Source organism: Aquila chrysaetos, chromosome 18 (assembly GCF_900496995.4).
Source record: "Aquila chrysaetos chrysaetos chromosome 18, bAquChr1.4, whole genome shotgun sequence".
NCBI lineage: Eukaryota > Metazoa > Chordata > Aves > Accipitriformes > Accipitridae > Aquila > Aquila chrysaetos.
This window is the reverse complement of record NC_044021.1, coordinates 17,130,293-17,149,560: the sequence shown is the minus strand read 5'-3', so window position 1 is coordinate 17,149,560 and position 19,268 is coordinate 17,130,293.

The window sequence follows — 19,268 nt, the reverse complement described above, 5'->3', positions numbered from 1 at the left end:
GAGTAATAACAAACTGAGGAACTGAAGAAATGCTTAAGGGTTTGTTTTGGTTTTAACTGCCGTGTTTTAACAATGAACCGATGTGCTGTTCTCCTTGGAATGTTTTATATCTAAGGCCTATCACATTTTTTTAATCTTTGGAAGGAGGGAGAAAGCTGATTTATTTGCTCTTACTCTGCTTCTTTCTATGCTATCACTGGGTAATACTTTTTATAGAAAAATGCCATAATTACAGCCGGAACATTACATCATCTCTGATATTTTAATTTATGGCTTGTTAAATCTTTCCTCAAAAACCGTGGAGGTTTTTTCAGTAGTCAAATTCAATGGCAAATACATGGCATAATCAGCCAATGAATTGAATCATATATTGCTGACTCCTGAGTTGAAAAGCTTCCTATGTCTCAAGGCTATGGATTTTGAGATTTACAAATATTCCCCAGTAGGTGTCAGTGCAAGCCTGAGGAGGAAAGTTAGAAAGCCTGTTTTTATAGGAGGTGTAGACTGTAAATGCTTATATTCAGTTTTAATATAGTATTTTGTATAAGTACAAGACATTTTGTGGATGAAACCACATGCTTTTAAATAAAAAATGACACTACTTATCAGCAGCATTTTGCTCCATTAGTCCTCAAAAAAGCTTACAACAGGTCACTCTTAAAATTATTTATGTAAGGTGTGCTGATCTGAACAATCTTGTCCGTAATACTTAGGCGTTCTAATTAAGATTTACTGTAATCTGAAGTTAGACTCAATGCCAGAGATTAAAACCTTAAGGAGCTGCATTCTTACACTGCTGTTCACTTCAGTGGATCAGGTTTTCTGAAGGTTTGAGGCAAAAGTTTATGCTTATTGACAGAGATTGTGCCATAATAAAGAAATGGGGACTTCTGCAAAAAATTTTGTGAACAAAATTATCATACCACACACGTTTAAACAGGCCAATTATTTTAACTGTTTATAATTAAACGAACTTCTCAAAGTAGTAAAGATGCAGTACGCTCAGTGCTGTTGGTCTAGCTTATGGTCTGTGTGTTAACATACAGCAGAATTTGCAGGAAGATGGGAGTGCAGTTGCTGTAGTAGGATTTTAAAGAATAACAAAACTTTCAAAAATAGTTTAGTCATAAGATTATTCAGAAATTCCAAATAACATAGATATTAAAAGAGAAGTCAAAAATGCTTAAATCTATTTTGGGGCAATTAACAAAGGGAGTTTTATAAGGGTTGAAAGAAATCTTTTAGAAATACATTACTCCACGTATATGTACCTTCCAGTTCTGAAGAGTGTATAGTATTGCGTGCAGTACCTTTGCCGTTTTTTATATAGTAATGAGAGAAGTAGGAACAAATTCACTGAAGATGATGGTGAGCATTGGAAAGAAGAAAAGCTTGCAGAAGTCCTGCTAGGACTTAAAGCTGTAGCTTTGAAAATCTGGGGCTCAGATTTGTGTTTCCTAACTAGGAGTCGAGTACAGCTATCCACCTAGGTTTCAGATTGCCTTCTTAAATCCTTTATCTGGGCCAGATCAGAACCTGGATGGTTCAGATTTTTATTTAATGTTATTTTATAGACAGTAAAGAAAAAGCTGGATCTTTTAATAGGAACTTTCAAGAGAATTGCACTGAAGGATGGATAATACTGTATTTTAAAACTGTAATTTATAATAAAACCTTACATTTCCTCAGTCTTCTCCACTAATGACTCACTGGGTGGATACAAGGAGACCTGCAACTGAGTATCATTGTTTTTTTTTAACAGACATTGCATTTAACTTGATGTAACGGAATTTAGTGAGAACCAAAGTACTATTTACAGCCTTCACTTGTTATTCATTACTGACATCTTGAGATGGACATAATCTATAAATTTATCCAGCATTTCATGACATAGAGTCCCTGTATTCTGTAATCTTGAGAAAAATAACCTTTGTTCTTGCCACAGCAAACACTGCAGGACCCGGATAAGCATTTTTAGTTGTCTTTGAGTTAATTGTAAAATAAATTTGCAAGCTTGCTTTGCAAAGCTTGTGGGGTGGTACCTAGCCAGTGCTCTCCCAAACTAGGATATGCAAAAATGCCTCTTGCTGTAACATGTTCTAGAATGTGCACAGCACTTTTTAGTAGCTTTAGCTTTGGGAAATTTAGTTCTAGATTGCTTGAGGTCATAGGAAGTCCTTTATGAGTGGACCCAAGTTTGTCCTTTCCAGATGTTTTTAGCCCTCATTAAATAAATTCCGGTTCCTGAAAATCCCCTCTCCAGATGGCTCCAAATCTGTTCCAATACTTACTATGTCACCTAGAAAGCTTCTAAGCTGAATTACATAAGTAGGAGATACTGTGCATCTTTCCAATGTACTGATTTGAAAGAAAATTGAGCATAATTTAGGAAGTATTTATTAAACAGTGTTAAAAATTGTAAAGTAAAATTACAGCAGTACACCCAGTTAGCAGTTTGGTTTCAAACAACTAATTAGTGTTTGGGATCTTAAGGAGGAATTACCCTTTAAACTGTCAAAGTCTAAATGGTTCAAAAATTTTTTCAGAATAAGCAGCCCGCAATACATCACAACAGTGGAAAAGTTTTCTGGAATCAAGAAGCACTTGGAGGTAGTAGGACTTTGATCATAGAATCATTTAGGTTGGAAAAAAACCTTCAAGATCATCAAGTCCAACCATCAACCATGCCCACTAAATATATTGATATTTGTGTCCTGAGCAAGTTTAGAGGCGTTCATTAGGCAAATCTGTTGAATTCATTGTCTGGGACACCTTGAGTGCAGAATACAAATGCTGCACAGATAGAGAGCGTAGGACAGTACTTTTCGCTCATTTTGTGTGAGGCTTTTTGCGTATCTGTGTATCCAGGAGAAGTGGGCCCAAACACAGGCTGCTGTTTCTGGTTGTAAAAAACCCATATATTTATAGATAGATATGTAAAAAAATGTGGGTTGACCAGGATGTATTGTGTTTTGAAATTTTCTTGCAGCTGTGACTTGCAGGTGGTACAGCAAAGGCAATTTCCTTTAAAACATCCATGAACAGATAGAATTTTATGTAATAAAGCTGTTTAGTTACTGACTTTTTGTTTCTTAGCCAGATGTTGAAGTAGGGAGGAAATGGATGATGCAGCCTGCTGCATCGGGTTGCTGTGCGATGGGGGTTGGTGTTTGTCACTGAGGTGGCAGTCATCATCACCACAGGATCACAAAAAGCAAAAATCTTTCTTCAGTTTGTTGGTTTTTAGAGGATGCGAGTCCTAGAGAAGTGCGTGGTGGTCAAACTGGAGCATGAAAAGTCATAGCAGAGTTTCTGTATGCTGTCCCTTTGTCCTTTGCAGCCTCTCCTGAAGAAGAAATAGTAATTCCCTCTTTATACTCTTTCCAGGTGCAATTTTACTTTTATCAAAAATTAAATTGAAATTCAAAAACTGAGTTGAATTTTTGTCATTATCTTCAATCAAAATGAAGTAAGAGGCTCAAACTGAGCCTCTGTTGCTATGAGTTTCAGTGCTGATTACATTTTGCCTGTTGACACGGAACTGGACTAAGACCACATACCTCTGCAAGGAGGTTATCCAGCAGCTATTGTATTAGTGCTACTGTAGGTCATTGCCTCAGTATGCTCCCTTTGAAACGCCTGCCATAAAGAGAAACTTTAGCTGAAAACTATTTCCAAATAATTTTCACACGGTAAGAAATTACTCTTCATATATGATGTGATTTCCACGTGCACCTTCCCTGTGCTTTCAAGTTCCCAGGCTAGTTTGTCCCACAGAATCCAATAAAAAACTGTAATTTCTCCCTAGGGTCTTTTCTGGTCATGTTTGATATCACTTAACATAATGAGCTTTTTACTCCCACATCATAAAGGGGTTTGTTTTAGACTTTCTTTTTTTTTTCTTCAACAAAAAGTGTTGCTTACATCCCTTCTAAAGAATGCTCTTAGTTATGTGAAATGTGGACACGTTGTCTGGGCCAACCTCTTATCTACACCAGATTCAGAAAGTCTGGTTCAGTACAGTGGCTTAGATTGCATGTTTTTGTTGTGTTTTGTTTTTTTAAAAAATATGTATGTATGTGTCTTGTTAAAAAACATTGCTGCCCCCATCTAGGAACAATGCAACACTCACATCATTTCCTGAAAGAATAGAGTTGGAAGGCAATTATCTACTCACCAAACAGGCTAAAACAACAGTTCCTGATATTCTTCTCAAATATTTCAACTTCCCAGGAATCCGGAAAAAATAATTCCATGAGATGGTGTTATGAATGAAGGTATGACATTTCAGTTTCCTTCACTTGGAATCAGACATCCAGAGGTAATAAATTACTGTGCACTTGGCACAGCTGGGAGGGGGATCTGGCTGTGGCAAATTGTTTTTCTTCAGAGCAGGAACAATGAAGTGCTTTTACATCCTCCTTTGTCCAGTGAAAGGCATGGCTTCTTTCTTAATGAGCTTTCGGCAGCAATCGCATGAATTACACGTAGAAGAAACAGGAACCTGACAGCAGAATACCTTGAACCAAACTTGTTTAGAGATAGGAAAGTATAATAAAGAATTCTTTTTTTTTTTTTTTTTTTTTTGGCAGGGGGTCGGTAATTATTTTACTTCTGTGAAATAAAGCCAGTAACATGGTCTGAGAACTGCACTGTAACAGGAAAATAAATGGAAAAAAAATGAGTAGTAAAAAAGCATCTTTACCTCTTTCTCTTGCATCTCAAGGAAAACAATTTTTACCAGCATTATACTGGTCCAGTTTCTGTCACTCTGAACTGATGTGCTACATCTGCTGCCTATACTCATTTTTATGGTTGGTGGGTTTGGGTTTTTTTTGGTTGCTGCAAAGGAAAGATGAGTAAATGTACTGAAGAGGATTCAGATGCTGCTTTTGCAGGTTCTCTGTCAAATGTAATTTTCAGCTTAGTCATTAGTTCATGTTTGAATAGTTCTTAGATGGGATTGTAAATTTGGATTGTATGATAGACATTATACAGTCATACCGAAAAGTGAAATGCTGCTCCTGGGAGAAGAGTTGATGCTCTTGATCTTTGAAGAGCTTACTTTAGCTTATTTAAGAATCAAGCGGATGGAAAATACTTCTGAAAAAGTGTGTGTTTGGATCCAAAGTGAGGAATTTTAGCAAGGTAGCACAGGGAACCTTGCACTATTAAATTTGCAAAGTCATAGCAAGAAAACAGCAAATCAGTGCACATCAAAAATCAAATCATATTAAACCAGAAGCTCTTAATTGAACCTGCTCTCATTCTTGCTTCTGGATGAAGTTTGAAGAAAACACTTTTAAATGGGAAATATATAAATTATATGTAATTGAAGACAAGAGATAGTTCTGATTTAATGAGAAGATATGCATGTCATGTAGGTTTTCTAAGAGGTGTTTTTCTTCTGTTACTACTTTGAGAGAACTTGACCGAATGGTCCTACCAGCTTCAGGGGTGAGTGTGTAAGCACGTGCCGCACGCCAGCCGCGGTTGCAGAGCCTAGCTCTGTACTTAGCATCTTGAAGCAGATTCAGCATTTACAAGGGATCACTTGGCCAGAAAGACATAGACTCAGCAGAGAGCTTTGCATGTGTCCACAGTGTGTTCTGTTCGTGCCAGGGAAAACAGGACAAAATCCTGCTCCTGTTGAAACCTTTAGCAAAATTCCAATTAACTTCACTGCAGCTAGAATATAGCTAGTAGTTTTGGAATTGGGCATGACTCTTCAAGGACGAAAGCAAGTAGTCCCTTTTGTTAATAACAACACTGAACTACGGTAAAGAAATACGATTAATGTAATCACTATTCTAATACCACTTACCTTTCATGCCCATACTATTTAGATGTTTTTCAAATTGAATCTATTGTTGCAGGTTTGTAATTTATCTACTTATTTCTGTTCTATGAAATAATGCAAAGTGTAATCCTGCTTGCTGTACCAAGCTTTAATTAGTTCATCACAACTCAACACTAGCTTTTTCTAGGTATTTAAAATTGCTAGGCATCTCATCAGTAATAAGGTCAAACACCTTTAGCACGTGTCATGGCTCTTGGTGTGTTTTGTGAACAGCAGACTGGTTGGTACTACCTGTAAAATGTAGATAGACTACCAAAATGTCACAGGGACTTTTATATGAACCAAAAAATAATAAAGTTTAAATTTAGTTTATGATTAAATAGATCTTTCTTTTCCTACCTGCCAGCCCTGGAGGCATAAACAGAGATATATGAAGGTGAATTTCTTATTATAGTTTTTCTTTCTGTGCTCTTGCTCATGGTAAAGAGGTGCTGTGCTAATAGTTTCCACAGTTGTTTTGGTGGAGCCCAACAGGCTTCACCCCCCATCCTTTTCAAATGGCCTCACAGTTGTGACTGATGATAGGATTCAAGCTTGCCGTAGGACTTGATGCTCTGCTTTTCACTGGTACTGTCCCTTCGGCTTCCTTTCAGCTCATTGCTGAGTTGATAATGTAATCTTAAAGGAGTAAAAGGTAGTAAACTATTCCTATTACTAAAACACCTTCAGTGGCCATTAAGCCGGTAACAGATGTTTAACTGAAAGGTCAGATAATTTACAACGTGGAACATAATTTCAGTTACCACCTTTCACAATTACAAGTATGTAGTTTACGTACATAATACTCCAAGTGTTCGTGGTCTCATGCAATTAGATATGCATGAAGGATTATTAGCTAAAACCTGGGCTGAGAATCAGACCCTCACTTCGCTACAGAATCATAAACAAGAAAGAGGAAAAAAGTAGACTCATAGAGTTGAGTAAAGCAAACTAAGAGTCATTATTATGTCTTGGTATTCTATAATACCTATATTGATATTTTGCTAAGCCCTTTGATCAGAAGAAATTGGAGTGAGTGGTAAACAGCTGAGGATTAGAAGACTCAAGTGTCAGTTTGCTTGCTTGAAAACAAAGTATATTGTAGGACATATGGAAACAGCATGTATGGAAACATTAGGCAATATATTTTTAAAAAAAAACATGGAATTTATTAGAGTGGACTTTATTATCTGTTATTTTAATGTCTGTAGAAAACAGGATTGTCACCTTTTCTTACAGTGCAAGTAATTGAGTCATGAAGGCTCAGATTTTATTTTCTACAAAATTGAAAAGGAAAGAAAAGGTCTTAAATCATGCTTCTTTCCAACAGATAACTATACTGTTCATCCAAGGGTAATAGGGTTTTTGGGGGTGGTTTTGGTTGTTTTTTTCCTGAATATCTTACTGAGTATCTGTGTTTTGTGATTAGTATAATATCTTGCTCCAAGGATCTGTATAACTTCTGTGTAAGTAAGGAAAAGGATAAAAACAAAGCTGTAGGGATAGTGGTACTACATAGATAGATAAGGCATTTGCAGTTAGATTCTCTTCCTGTACTTCTTGCTATTAAATGCTGTAAACAGAGAAGTGATGAAAGCTAATACATATTCAGAAAAAAAATTTGTTTTGCCTACCAAATGCATATTCATTTAATTTTTAGATCAGTGGTTGAGCCAGCATTTAAAATAATAATTTAAAAAAATCAAAATAAAAATTTACTTTCTGGGGGCTGTCGTGTTGTCAACCAGTGGCCGGATGCTAGGGCAGACTTTCCCCAATTAGCAGGTTGCATGCCCCATCTGGTTGGCCAACTTCACTGTTTATGCGTCCTACACGTTACCGCAGTCGAGACTCAAAACAGTAAACGCCTCAGAACACCAAAAGTGCCAGAAGCCACCTTATTTTTGTTGTTATTTTCTGTAATTACACCTGGGAGGACTGGAGAGTTCTAGCACTTTTTTTTCTCTCACTTTTTTTTTTTCTTTTTTATGACTTGGTTTTTGCATTTCATAAACCTTTGGCAATGGGTACAACAGCTGCCTTTGCAGTCACAGGAGACGAGATCCTCTAGGACGCAGATGCTTCCAGCAATGATCAGTCCCCTCTTTCACCATGCAGCGTGTCAGTGGTATGACCGAGAAAGCGGACATCACGTGTACGGCCTCCTTGCGTGATGTGGGACTTGCCCTCAAGAGCTGTTTCCCAAGGGGTGCGCTTCCTAGTGAACAACGATGCCCTCTGAGCTCTAACATTCCTCTTTTACCCACCTCGTCCCTGACTGTGCTTTTCCTCAACAAGCCTAAATCAGGGGTTGCACAGTTCCGATTTTTTCCCCCCTTCTTTTTTTCTTTCTTTAACATGAAAAGGTCAGTTTGGTTTACTTTATGGTAGAAGGTCTAAGACTTTATAATGGAAAAGCTGGATACAAGCTGTTTTCATAGAGTTTAAGTAAAGTTAAGCAGAGTTCCCCCAAGGTTTCTACTGGTGCTGGCGCTGCCTTATGTTTGATTTGGAGGAAGGCACAAACAGTGGGGTAGTAAAATCAACACACGACCAGAAAAAATTACTTGGTCACATTTAGAAAGGAAGAGAAGGAAATGTAGAAGGACCTAACAAAGAGCAGGCAATCTGACATGATGATGGAGCTGTGATTGCAGTGTAAGGTGATTTAGAGAATAATGTTGACTATTTATATATATGCTAGATTTTAAATTTACTGAAACCAGCTGAGAAAAAGATACACACATTGCTGTGAAGAACTGAGTGAAAACATCTCTTCATTGTGCAGTGTTGGCTGAAAAGCAAATAGATATATGGGAAATTAAGTAGTATTAAGAGAAGAGTAAAGAACAACACTAAAAATAAAATAATGTAATACCATGACATATAGTATGTACTCATATAGACTACTAAATACAGTCTGTTTCATCTCAGAAGGGATATGACTGAGATGGGAAAAGAAAAGGACAGTGAAAATAAAATGAAGTTTGGAGCAGTGTGTATGTAGGGAAAAACCTTTAGAGGTCTAACTTGGAGAGTAAAGTCTTTAATACAGTAAACAGTGCAGAGAAAGTAAATCGTATGACTGTTCACATTTGATTATTCAAGAGTAGAGAGAAAAATAGATTAAATCTATTTGACTTTTACAACTGATTAAAGAAATTGGTTTTTACATAAACCACAATTGATTTGTAGTCCACACTACAGGTTGCCATTGACCAACTGCTTTGTAGGTGAACTTTCTGGGAAAATTGCCCACGCTTCATTGAAGGACTCCACTTAGAAAACTTTTCATTGGCTTTTTTTAGGCAAATTTCATCATGACCTTTCCTAATTCTTGAGTACTATCCTTTGCACAACACTTTCTAACACAGATGAGGACATCTCATCAGACACTTAGCTTTAGGTATGTGTTTTCCATGGGTTTTACATTTTTCGAACAATGCATTTCATGCAGGTAATAATTGCTGTCTAATTCATAATTAGTTAGAGAACTCTGGGAATGCATTAACAACAACAACAACAAATTTACCAGAAGTATGCTATTGTATTCTTTTTTCTTTGAGAATCCCCCATCCTCTTCCAGCTTGATGTTTTTCTGGGTAGATACAGATTCATGTGTATTTCACAAATTGCTTAATGAGGAGAATGCATATGGCTGGTCATCTTTGATTTATATCCAGAGTTAAACTTGACAATGAATATTGGGCAGGAAGAAGAACTAAGGCAGTGCTGTTTGTTAGAAATACCTTGTGGGAAGTAGGGTGCCTTTGGATCCTGCACGGCTTTGAAAGGTGGAACAGGGGGTAACTACATGGTATGGTGACACGCTGGGGAGAGAGAGAGAGCGCGTGCTTCTGTTAGGGAAGTACAAAGAATCCCATTTTTTCCTGTTAAGCAAATACATCCATGCCTTTAGACAGACTTTCTGGGGCTTTGAAATAAATTTACCTTGCAAAGGTGCTGAAAGACAAGGTGGCTGCTGTCTGTGCCAGACTTGTAATACTTTGTTGCTCTTGCTTAATAAGAGTTCACTGTAAATAAGCTTTCTATCTAGCTAGCTTGGCTTTATATGGAACTTAATAGTCCAGCAGCCGACATTTGCCTACAGCTGGTTTTGCTTCTAGTTTTTCTTCTAAAATGTAATGTATCTATCTTGCTTTATTTTACAGCTGGAGTAGCTGTGCACTTGTGTGGGGACTGACTGTTGAAGTGTCTCTTGGAGAGCAAGACTGGCTTCTGGTCATGAGAGAAGGGGATATGGCTGTGGACATCTCGCAGACGTTGTGAGGCTTTCCCAATGCTGCTGCAAGAAAAGCGGTAGTGCTGTCCTTAGGGGTGGTATAAGGAGTGTCAAGCAACCTGAGAAGAGCCAGGCTTTCTTTTTACCGCTATAATGGTATTGCTGGCCAAACACTACAGCCCAATCCAAATGAAATCTTCCCTGGCCAACAGTGAGCTATGGACAAGGCTGCTGTTGTAAGGTGAAACAAAAATCCTCTCCTTTTAAAAAAAAAAAAAAAAAAAAAAAAAAAACCAACAACAAAAAAAAAAAAAACACAAAGCAAACCCCACCAACCCCTCCACCAAAAAGCTGCAAACCCTGCCCTCCCCCAAATCCCGTGTTCCTGAATCTGGTCACATACTTCTGCTTCAGCACAGAAGAGAATTTCATGAGAATTTAATACTTCAATCTTGAGCTTCCCACAGAGCAGCTGGCTTGGGCTCCTTCACAGAGACAGGGTAAGCAGTAGGTGATGGAAGGTTTTCCAGTTAGCACTGGCATACTCCACAAAGCAGAGAAGGTATAGAAACAGGGACACAGATATGTATTAATGACTAAAAATAACCCACCTTCACCAGTAACAACACAGAAAATACTTTCCATGCTATGTAAGTAATACATCAACATTTAAGCTGATTAAAATTTGATAAACTACTAACTTCCCCGTTTTCTGATAGGAAGGCTGGGGCCCGAGATAAAGCAGTGTCATGCTGGGGAGGACAAACACCCTAGCATCCAATAAACTTTTTATGCATTTATTTTGTTAAGACTGATTCCCATTTCCTTTGTAACTCTTTGTTTATTAATGAGTTGACTCATCCAGAGTCCAGCAGCTTGTTTCCACACCAGAGAGATGGATTTGCACCCCTGCCAAGTGGAGTCAGAGGCAGAGATAACAGCCAGCAACAACAATAGTCTTCCCCGGTCCATTTGCCAAGAACAATTGGCAGAAAGGAGTCGGGGAGTAACTTATCACCAGCACAGGGAGAGGCTGAAGCTCTGGAAGCACAGGGGTTGCTGCTTGCCTGCAGCAGATAAACAGCAGGATGCGACCAAGAGCCAAGCTGGACATTGCAGTCTTTACCTAGCAGAGGAGGCAGGCACCCGTCAGTTAACAGAACACCCTGTGATAACCAGCCAGTTATTTTAAGTAGCCTATGGCACAGCAGACTAATGCAGCAGACTTTTTTCAAGTGCCAAATCCACGCTGACAAAACCCTGAAGATAGTTTGGTCCTGAGGTAGGTATCATTCATGAAGGCACGCACATCCTTGAATTGGTTAAGCTCTTCTCAGATGAAGTGTTGTATTTTTAAAAGTGAGTCGTCAGATCCTGCATTATGGGTGATGTGAAATGAGCTCACAACAGGTTGCATTTGGTATTTCAACCTGCTTCTCTTGAGTCTTGTTCTGCAAAATGGTGAGTTTATATCAGCTCAGCTTTGTTTGATCCTGATGGCTCTTTTGCTTGAGAGTAAAAAAAAAACAGGAACACCTGAGGCAAATTCTCTTGCAAAAAGTATATCAAAGTTTGACCTTGTGACTGCATCATGGTTCTTTCTGAGAGAAGGTCCCCCGGTAGCTAGTCAAATAAATTCAGACTTTACAAATGTGGTAACTCTCAGACAGTTACAGCTGTACAGCTGTTATTTGCGTGGCTTCTTGGACAAAGCAGACATCTTATTAAGTAGCATTTTGAATCTAATTGAAAACACCCATGAAGATAAAGTTCTACGTGACACAAAACTCATCATGATTAATGAAATATGACTCAATATGTTTAATTTAACAAAAGAATACAGCAAGTTTGGGGGTTTAGAGTGGGAAGCAGCGTGAAATGGTATGTTGTGGATTGTCGACTACAGCTGGCCTTCATACCGCTAAACCCCCTTCAGATTAAGGAGAAATTGGAGCATGTTAATTTGTCCTGCGTTTCTTTATATGCCTTATCCAAATTTTCTTCTTGATCTGACTCAATGTCAGAAACCATCTTTCCAGTCTGCCTTGGTAGAGATTATTTTTTGTTATTCTTTCCTTTCCCCTGTCTATACAGCTAGATTGTATTGCGATCCTTCCGCTTCTTTTTCTGCAGACCTGTCTTTTCCAAATCTCTCATCTGAGCTGCTATTGTACCATGTGTTGCTCTTCAGCTCTTGCAACATGCTCTTTGCAAGTGTCACAGAGACACATGCTTACCCCCCAAAACAGGTGTTAAATTCAAACTCCGTTTTTATTTGTTTGATCGTGCTACTTCTCACTTCAGATCTCATAGCTGGCTTCCATGTAGCATCATATCCTATTTAGGGCTCTAGTTCCTTTAACACAAGGGCACAAAATTACTGTTGCTTTTTAAACTTTAAATTTCCTGGTATTTTGAATTCTAAAGTTAGGCTTTACTAAACCGTTAACGTTATTTTTGTTTCACAACAGAAAGGAGAGGGGTAAAAAACAACACAAAGATGGCTTGCAATAAAATTTTTCAGAACCACTAGACCAAGAGATGAGAAAGTTACTGATTTCCGAGGTATATCTGAGTTCTGGGTAGCAAAGTAATGATTTCCTGTGAATCAACAATATTATTATAAAATTTGAACATCCAAAATGTACTTATACTGTAATCTTTGTCCATGAGCCCATCTCAACCTCCTGTCTTCTCACTCCCACTTTATCCCATCACATCTAAAGTTAGACTGTTAGCAGTAGAGGAAGAGACCACACCTTTCCCATATCTTCTTCTTTTTTTTTAAGAGTTTAGCCCATTTTTGCTTGCTCTATAAATAAATAATAGCCAGTGTGGTGCCAGGGAAGGAAAGGAAAAACTACATTAGATCACAAGGCAAAAGAAGAAATTGACAAACTTAAAAATAAATATTTTCCTTACAAAATGCAACCGCTCTTGCAAGAAATCAACGCGTTTGGTGTTCTGTGAATGAAATTCAGCTCTTTGCTGTAGCACCCCTGTTCCTGACTAAAGAGACTGCCCTGACGTGCAAGGACATTTGGGGCACCTAAATGACAAGGCAGACCAGTGCTGCGGGCTGTTCACTGAGCATCACTTTGCCAGGCGCCGGCAGGCAGTGGCTGCAGGTGCAAGGCTAGAGATGCTCCATGGGCTGCCAAAACTCCAGGTGGGGACCGGCAGTGACCCCCACCTGCAGCTACTTGTTGCTGTGGTGCCCTTCCCTCGTGCGGGGTGTTTTCCAGCAGGATTGGTGCCCCGACAGGCTCTGCCAGGCGAGGGTATGCACGGCCGTATCGGCACAAGAGGAAAGGGAGGAGCAGAGGAGAGAAGGAGCGGTGGGGCCAGGAGCTGCTCACGCCAGCACGACTTTCTACTTATGTCAGTGTGGTAAGTGGTGGCTGAGCGCGTGTTTGTCCCCAGTGTTGGCCCAGAGTCACCATGTCACCAATGTGGCTTTAAAAATTCATTAGTATTCGTTTCCCTTAAGGTATTGGGGTTTTCAGCCCATAATCTTACCTCGTGTGTTTCTAAGCATTCAGCCATATAAGCATTAGCAGTGCTGCAACTTGTTTGGCATTTGATGTAAAACAACTACTTTTGTTTTAATGATGTGCTATTGAATCGATTTGCCTGTTGAGTTTTCACTGTGCCTCTTTCTTTCCCATCTAATATCTCCTTAAGCCTCCTTTTTGAGGCATCATACTAACCTTGCCTAAGATTCAGTTCTGCTTTTCATTTGGATTCTAGTATTTTTACAAGGATTTGAGGAAGCTAGAACACGGTTCTCCATCCTGGATGGATATTACCTAATTCTTTAAAGTGTTGTAGATTTCTTGTCTTGTCAGTAACAAAATATAGGTAAGAAACATGAACTGCATTGGATTCCCAAGAGAAATGTTAAGGAGTGAGGAAGTTAAACACCTTCTCATGAGGTCAGAAGGAAGGGTTGTCATAAGTGTCCTTCTAAAAAGAGATCAAAATGTACGGCCACCTCAGGTGCAGCAGGACTCCGTCTGTGTAGGAGCGTGCTTGGAGCTCCGAAACACTTTTGCTAGCTTTCTGACGTGGAAAAGCCAAGAAATGCCGGTCAGTGCCAAGTAACAGTAGGAAGGAGCCCACAAGAGCAGTTATGGTTCAGAATAGAGGAGATTTGTAAATGCAGTGTCAAGACTGTCAGTTGTTTCCACTGCAGTCATGATTACCAGACATACTGGACTGTAGTTTATCATTTCTCCATCTATACCCTCAGGATATGTTTGGCAGCTGATAGCACTTTTTATCCTCTCACAGATTACTGTGCTATATTCACACCACAGCTATCTCAAAAGAGCTTGACGGACTCTTCCTACCACTACTGGCACTGGGAGCATCCTGGTATTTCAGTTCTGGGTGGATACCATCAACAGATCTTCCACTTGGACCCTCAACTGCTTCTTTTAGAGTTGCTTCTTCGTGTACAGCAGTAACATTGGCTCAAAGAGGACTCTAAGCAGTCAGCTCATCTTTCTCCAAGCCCTTTCTCACCACAAATTAGTTAAGACCTCACCCGAAATGCGCACCTGGTAGCTCTGCCAGGTAGTAGCCTGTCTTTTTTTACAGAGTAAAGGACTCTGGAAGTTGGGTAACACTTACAGCTGCCTTCCCACTTCCTTTCTACACAAGCAGATGCAGCTGTTTGTGGTTTTTTCTCCCCTGCCCGGTGGGTTAATCTGCTCACACTCAGCAAATGCACCTGGTAGGTGTTTCTGAGCAAACAGCCCTGAACATGCTCACTGTGCTGGTTGAGAAAGAGCACCTGATGTTGCTTCAAAATAGCATTTGAAAGTGGCAAAGGCAAATAACCCTTCCTCCTAACTACAGGTCGAGATCTCTAATTTAATCCAGCTCTGTAGGTTTTAGCGGAATCTGTCACCTAATGGATCCAAACAGATCAGAGACCTAGAGATCTATGAGATCTCTTAACTTTTCAACAAATACTGCTATTCTGAGCTGCCTATGGACAATGCCTTCCTATTAATAATTAAATACACTTGTGAAAAAACAATTTTATTTCTTGATGCAGACACTGAAGGTTTCCCAGAGTTTCAGACGTGGTGCATACACAGCACCAGGGCAGCCTCCAGCAAAGGAAAGCCATGTGTGGGATGGCAGCTTGATTTGGAGGGATGGTTCGGAAGGTGGTGGCTGGACCCTGCTGAAACATCAGCTTGAATTTGGCTTCATCTCACAGAGCTTTGCCTTTAGCTCAGGAAGGGCTCCTGTTTATAAACTGTGCGTGGTCCAGCATTGGAAGGATACTGTTTTAGAGCATTAAAAGATGTTTAGTTGTTGCCATTGACTGCACACATTTGGCTCAGCACAAGAATAACCTGTCTACATTGTTGTAATATTCCAAGAAATGTGCAATCTAGTGCCCCGATAAGATGGTGGGGAGGGCAGCATTGTGGTTGCATTTCTGATGCTGGCCTTAAGCAGCTGCTGTGGTTCCCTAGTACGTGAGCACGCAAGGAGGAGAGATACAAACCTCAAACATCTCCCTCGCCTCTGAAGAGACGAGATCCTCAATGTCAGGACTGCGTTTACAGGGTACTCTTGAAAATGCCCATTGTGGGTAGGTCAGGGCTGCGTGCTCCTCCCAGGCTGCCTCGTGGGGCAGAAGGGAATAAGGCTGTGAGGAGCAAGGGAGAAGATGCTGCTTTGATTTTTCTGCAGGTGTTCCGGGACACTGCTGCAGAGTTCAGTGTCTGATAGAGCTTTTACTAGGTCAGCCTGGGACTCAACACACCAGCCTTATCCTTCACCTCGCTTTCCCAGGGCATAAAGGGAAAGAATGATTTTTCCACCTCTTGAAGCAGCTTTCATTAATTAACATTTGAAAACATATTCAAGATTAAAAATAATTGTAAGAAAAATTTATAGTTAGTATTTAGTTTTATCCTTTATGGAAATGAACTTTTGTGGCCAGTGCTTTGCTCTTTTTGCATATTAACACAATTGTGATATATCTCTCTATATTTATATATTATATAAATAAATATTAAGAGATATATATCGATATACCTGAAGAAGTATTCTGCTGAAGTCCATTAAATGAGATACTCCAGGTGCCTGATAATTAAAAATATTCCATTAATTTAAATACATGCACTTGTCTGAAAAATTTTAATTAACATATAACCAGCTGATTGAAGTTCCATGTGACCTTATCTACTCTTCACTGGTTTAAGGGCTTTTGTGTCATTTGCAGATTTTCCGACCTTAGAATTCTTTTTTCCAGGCCCTTAACTTAAAAGTCCCGTCTGGAGGCTTTGCAATCTTAACTCATCCCAGCTATCCATGTTTTACCAGTAGTTTGTATGGAGTTTTGCTTTACACTACAGTTTGTAATAGCATGTAAGGCTTTGGCCGTGGAGCACATCATGTCTGTGCCACGTGCTGAACGTGTGGGGAAGCGCAGGAGGACACCTCTGCCCGTCGACTGCTCCTCTCTGCAGACTGTTGTGGCTTTGAGGTTTTTTCCGTCTCTTTGTTGGTTTCTGATTCAAGCCAACAACATTTTTTTTTCTTCCTCTGTCAGTGGCTAGTGTCCTCCATAGTCCATTGGGAGCGCTTTCTGTCAAAGCCCTTTTCAAAGTCCAAGTATATTTCATGATATAACTCCTTTCTCCTTTTCCTCCATGTTTCTTTGACAAAGTTAGAAAATTGTTCCTCCATCTGACCTTTCTACCTACTATTTTAATGATGGTCAGTGATTGGAAAAGCAATGTCTTAAGGTACTTGGTGTATCAGAGAGGTGCCTTGTAAGAATGATTATAAACATGCAATATTGCACAGTATTACTGTGTAAAATTAGTAGTTTACACCCCAAGACCAGGTGCATTTGCTTCACTGGGACTCCAGCCATGTCAGTATGAGGATTGTGGCATGTAAGTCCCCACCTCCTTCTTTTCAGTGTCTCATTTTGGACAACTGCTGAAGATTTAAGCAGCTAGAGGCAGTGTGGTACCTCTAAAGATGGGAGTGACACAAAGCCCTGGATTTTAGTGTGACCTCCAGCTTTGCACAAGTTTGAATATGCATCTCGAATTTATGACATGGGTTCCAGTCAGTAGTAATTATAATAACTGTAGTCCAACAGTAGTAATTGCTATATTAGAGTGCCCAAAATGGTAAGTCTTCTTTCACCGTCAGATGTTGAGCATGCAAAGGCTTGAAAGAGTGACTAACTGTAATAAAGCCAATGTCGTGTATTGACTTATGGAGCTGTATCAAGGAACTACACTTCCTTCTTCTGGTATCTGAACTTTATCAGCAGAGGTCCCAAGCCAGATGTCATTGTGATGACAGATGTAACCTCACTGTAGTTTGAGTGAATGTGTTATAAGGAACAGGAAACGACAAACTTAAAGGAAGAATAAAGCAAAAGTTAATCATATGCTAGAAACTGTTCCTATATTTGCTAGCTGGAGTGCTCAGTAGAACATATTTACTATTTATAATATCTTTTTTCCAAAGTAATTTGCAAGTATTCAAAAATTAATCCTCATATCGCTCATGTGGATTGAGTATAAATCTCTTTTCAGTGAAGAAAAAGTACAGACTTGTCACTGTACAGTGACTCATCAGAAAGGTTTTGAATTTATTGTGTGTCTCCAAACCTGGTAGCACTGGAGGCTTCAGTTGGGATACTTTGGCCGATGATGACGGAGGTATGCTCGCGCAGGCAGTGCCCGTCCGCCGAGAGTGCGGGAGGCTCAAGTCAGCTGCCGGTCGGCCATATGCTGACAATAAAAGATCCACTTTAAAAGCAGGATCTTCCATTAAAAAAACCCTTCCATTTCTAAACAAGCTCTATGTACACAGCCTTATCTGGAGAACCCTGTACTGCCTCCACTTTGAGATAACAGAGAAAGAAACCGTAGCCAGGACCACATCTCAGCGGGTGAAACAAGCACCCTTGTCACAGGTGCTGCCCGCCCAAGGAGGATCTGCTGTGCATCAAACAGGATCCAGAGCCTGTAAACCAGCGGGATGGATGGCTTGTGCATTCCCTGAGGTACAGCCGAAATGTCTTTCCATTCTTCTGGTACTTATACCAACCTGCTGATATTTTGGTCAAAACGGTTATTTCAGGCAGCCTTCATTCAGATCCATCTCGTTCGCACGGGGAGGAAAAAGGTGGTTTCATTGATTGTTTTATGCCCTTTCATTTTAATGGGCTTAATTCAAAGTCTGAGATTCCTTTTTTGCTGAAAGCTTCTGCAGGTCCTAGAACCAGGTATATATGTCCAAGCAAAGAAAGGCTGTCACATGGGTCTTTAAGCAGAAATATTCCTTGACACATAAGCCTGAATGGTGAATGTTTATCACTTATTCCCGGTTGTTTTCCCCGCAATACATTAAAGCATCAGTGCTCTGTAGGCAGGAGACCCACTTCTGTTCTTTGCTTGAGTTATTTCAAATTTACACTAGAATTGGAATAAAATATATGCAGAATGGATTCCTTATATCTGAACTAAGTGTCACACTAACTAAATGTTGAGTGAACAAGTGCTGCATCTTAACCCTGGGTTTCCTCTCTCTCCTGCTCCTATCATCCAAAACATGCTTAGCCCTTGCCCATTATTGTCCTAATGTTTGTGGAGGGCAGTGTAAAACTCTGAGATACTTTTTCAAAGTTGAGTGAGTCTTCCCAAAGAATTTCATATTTCTTGAAGATAACATTGTAATTCGGACAAAAAGTCTGTCCACTTTGCAGGGCATCTTGCTGGTGTGAGAGAAAAGGTGCTTTCTTTTTTTTCTGGAGTGTGAGACGCATGCCTGGTTTACACTGCCTCATGTGCCCTGTGCCAGTGGGAATGATTTTTAAATGCCTATGTTGTATTATTGATTTAGCGATATGACCTGCTTGCCATCACAGACTCCATGTAGTGCTTTGTACACATGAAAAGCAAGTAGTTATGTCTCCGTTTCTGTTGTTTGCAGAGGTTGAAAGTTCTTTGGTGTAAAAAAAAAGTCAGACCCTGAGCCAGTTCCTGGTTTTGAGTACATGAACTCATCAATCAAGTTCAGTAAACAGTATATGAGGATAAATAAATTTTTAATATCGTAAAACCAGAGTAAAATTTTCCCCCTTCCCCTTCTCAAGCAGGAAGATGAGTAGCAGAATACGTGGAATAAAAG